This window comes from Suricata suricatta, chromosome 11, assembly GCF_006229205.1.
Source record: "Suricata suricatta isolate VVHF042 chromosome 11, meerkat_22Aug2017_6uvM2_HiC, whole genome shotgun sequence".
Taxonomy (NCBI): domain Eukaryota; kingdom Metazoa; phylum Chordata; class Mammalia; order Carnivora; family Herpestidae; genus Suricata; species Suricata suricatta.
In genome coordinates this window covers 41257999-41262141 of record NC_043710.1, presented here as the reverse complement: position 1 = coordinate 41262141, position 4143 = coordinate 41257999, and the positions used below count along the sequence as shown (strand labels likewise).

At 36.6% G+C, this 4143-nt stretch overlaps 1 long non-coding RNA gene across 1 annotated transcript in view; it reads right to left on the bottom strand.

The window, feature by feature from the left end:
• LOC115306669 overlaps positions 1-550 on the bottom strand; it is a 10437-nt gene extending 9887 nt beyond the window's left edge. Inside the window, exon 1 of the long non-coding RNA XR_003915394.1 lies at positions 484-550. This is a non-coding gene — a long non-coding RNA (uncharacterized LOC115306669). The remainder of the gene's footprint in view (positions 1-483) is intronic.
• Between the last annotated feature and the right edge of the window lie 3593 nt (positions 551-4143).

The following is a 4143-nucleotide window of genomic DNA, read 5'->3' as shown; positions in this document are numbered from 1 at the left end:
CATCCACTGAAGAATGGATCAAGATGTGGTTTATATATACAATGCAGTACTACATGGTAATGAGAAAGAATGACATCTGGCCATTTGTAGCAAAGTGGATGGACCTCGAGGGTGTCATGCTAAGTGAAATAAGTCAGGCAGAGAAGGACAGATACCATATGTTTGCACTCATAAATGTAACAGGAGAAACTTAGGAACGGACTATGGGGAAAGTGAAGGGGGAAAAATAGTTGGGGAGAGGGAGGGAAGCAAACCATGAGAGACTCTTGAATATTGAGAACAAGCTGAGGGCTGATGGGGAAGGGGGAGAAGAGAAGGGGGATGAGCACTGGTTGTTACATGAAAACCAACCTGACAAAAAACCTATAAAAGAAGAAAAAATAAAAATAAAAATTATTAATTAATTTAATTTAAAAAGAATACATTTGTGTTTTACTTGTATAATTTTAAATATTTTCAATTTTTTTAATGAAAATGTATTACCTCATAAGGAGAAATTGAAATAACAGAAAATCTCTGAGATGCTTAAAAACATGATCCTTTATCTTGTCAATGTACCAGAAGCTCAGGAGCCTTGTAAATATAAGTAAATAAATTTCGTGTTATTTTTAAATATGTTCTCCTTGAGATTGAATTCTTTTTCTTCAGATCTGGAACCAATAAAGAAACAAACTGATTTATCTTTTTCCCCCTCATAATACACTCCAACTTCTTATGTCGATTTTTCTGAGGTTTAGGGATGGCAACTGAAGGCTAAAGTTTTTCTTTGGGGTTATTTCAGGCATCAAATGGCTGCCACCATATAAAAATACACCAATTTTCTTATTCACATACTACAGTAAGCATGACTGAGAAACCCAGAAAGTAAATCTGGCCTTTATGAAGTTCATTCTTTCTTCACATAATCAAGGAATATATCTTTGTCCCTTATGTTGTTGACTCACCTCCTTTTCTTAGCCAGTTGACACACAGACGAGATCTTTTTTTCACTTCAATACAGAAATACCATGGCATAATTCAACATTTGAATCTTTCTCCCCCGTTCCTTTTAGTAACAGGTCCTTTACTATCTCCTCAGTTGCATTTTTAGACAACTGTAACTGTTACAAAGTGTTTCTTCTGTCATTCCTGTGACTCTGACTCCTTATGACTTTCACTGCTAACTCAGGTTTGACCCTCCAAAATATACACTCTTTCCTTATGCAGCACTCTAGCCACTTCAGACAGCTATTGGACTCTCATAAAATTTATGTTCTTCAGGGCAAATATGTTTGGTTCTTTTAACCTACAAGAACCTTCTGCCAACTGCCCTAGAAATAGTGAAAAACTGAATTTCTCTGCAACAAGACTATTTGTCCAATTTAAAAATACAAGATATGGCTTTTACCCTAACACAGCACACAGCTTTCTTGGCTACTCATTACATATACTCTTGGCATTGGTCTTCAAATAAATATCCCTCCACTTGCCTGCACATGTGTATATATGCAACATCCACATTGCCTTCCACCACTTCTTTGAAAAAAATCTTTTAAATGGGAACCAGAAGGTATTCATCCTGAGTTCATGTGACCTTAGGTTTCCATCCAACAAGCTTGTACTCTCTGCTTGATCACATAGTTTTATTTGACTTATTGTTCATTTAATATAAATTATAGTACCTCATTTTTATAAGTTCATACCTATTTCACTTCATTTTTGAACCCCTAAGATATTGGGTAATAACTTATTGAGTAATGAACCTTATTGAGAGTAGGCTTAGCAATGTGTCTGTTAATTATATGCACTTAACCATTTCAGTTCCATTTCTTGGAGACTGCTAACTATTTTGCATCTCTAGGAAATTAGGAAACAAAATGTTTAAGTCTGAAAAACCTATAGAGGACATCCACCTAATTGATCATGGTCCTTCTAAGAGAATCCTTATAGAAGTATCCTCCAATCAAAATCTTTTTCTAAGAATGAAGGTAGAGCAAATATAGGAAGGCCTGGAAAACTATACCTACGAATTTTTTTAAGTTTTAGTTCAAAATCCTGTCTGATTTCTGTCCCAGTTTTCCTAGCTATGAAACAAAGATAATAAGACCCCTACTTCAAGTATCTCACAGGTTATTTTTATGTTTTATTATTTATTTTTGAGAGAAAGAGGCAGAGCATGAGTGGGGGAGGGACAGAGAGAGAGACACACACACAGAATCTGAAGTAGCTCCGTTCTCTGAGCCATCAGCACAGAGCCCGACACAGGGCTCGAACTCACAAACCACAAGATCACGACCTGAGCTGAAGTCGGATGTGTAACCGACTGACCCACCCAGGCACCCCAGTATCTCACAGTTTTACTCTAAGAATTGTATAAGATGGTATGTGAGAAGTTCACATAAAAGTATAAAGTATAATAAAAATGTAAGGTACAATATTATTAATAATAATGGGACCTTCCATGACCACAAATGAACACTCTATAAATTCTCTCAACACTGAGACATTTTAATTATTTTTTTAAAACTTTTTTAATGTTTTATTTATTTTTGAGAGACAGAGAGAGACAGCTTGAGCAGGGGAGGGTCAGAGAGAGAGATACAGAATCTGAAGCAGGCTCCAGGCTCTGAGCTGGCTGTCAGCACAGAGCCCGACGCGGGGCTCGAACCCACTCACTGTGAGATCATGACCGGAGCTGAAGCCAGACGCTCAACCAACTGAGCCACCCAGGGACCTCTAAGACATTTTAATTAAATTCTTTTTTTAATCCTTTTATCTCCTTTTCCCACACCACCAACCCCCCCCAAAAAAAAACAACATTTCAGCATAATCTTGTAGCCTTGGACTTTAATTAGAGATGCCAGCAAAGACTTACATATAGTACAACATAAGTGTGTTCTGATATTTTGGAAACCCCAGCCCTCCTCTCAGGCTGACTTCTTTCTCCTCCCCTTTTTTTATAACCTTTCATATATTCTCTTTTAAAAATCAGACTGCCTAACAATATTATAGCAACTATCATCACTTTTAATATCTTAGTTATAGTTACCCACCTTGTAACTCTCACAAGTGACCTCAGGGGTTTCCTATGTGAACATATCAGATACTTTTTCACAACTGTGTGTCCTAAATTTTTCCAGATTTTTAGAGCCCATTATAGGGTTTCCACATTAAGATTATAGCCACTGGGGCTGCTCTATAAGTTCATAATTTGAAAGCTCAGCTCTGCATCCAGGAATGGAGATTTCTCAAAATGAGAAGACAAAGTAAAAGATCACACTTAAAGACAAGCACCAATAATGGAGAAAAGTATTCTACAGCCAGATCATAAGAAACTAAAAGGTCCCCATCACCTCCCTCACCCCAATCTTTGCTAGCATTAAGTTGCATAATTTTGCCTAAACAGTATACACAAACAAAGCAACAAATTCCATTTTTATGTAATTTTCCTTCTTGATCTCAATCCCCCTTTCTTCTACTTTTCATTCACTACATTCCTTTCCTTAATAACAACAAATATTTATTTAATGCCAGTCCCATATAAGACCATGTGTGCTAAATGCTAAGAGAATGTCTGAGAACCAACAGACAAGTCCAGAGTGAAGGACAGACATTTTAAAAAATCACACAAATAAACACATAATTTAAAACTGCAATATCTGCTTTGACATAAACTAGGGTGGGAAGCAAAATCTTTGCAGGCAGACAAGATTTGAAATGGAAGGGTCAGAGAAGACTTCCCTGAAGAAATGACATTTAAACAGGGATCTGAAGGCTGAGCAAAGCACATTCTGATAGAGTGGGAAGTGTATTCCAATTGAGAAGACCGTATTACATGAAGACCTTGGAGAAGGAAAAACATAGAAGGTATAGACCAGTATAGCAACTAAATCAGAAAGAGCCAATGAGAGAAAAGCAAGAGCTGAGGCTTTTGCAGGGGCCAGATTGTATAGGAGCTTTGAAGATTGTAAGAATTTTTTGTTTTAATTAAAGTGTAATAAGGAGCCAAGAAAAGATCTTTTTCTTGGATCTCAATGAATGGTAAGTGGAGTTTTTTCCTCCTATATAATGAACATGAAATTTAAGTATAGGTATAAAATAAAAGCCTGGGAACACCAAATTTGAAAGAGTGAACCTCTGGCACAAAGAGAGGAAGATATTAAA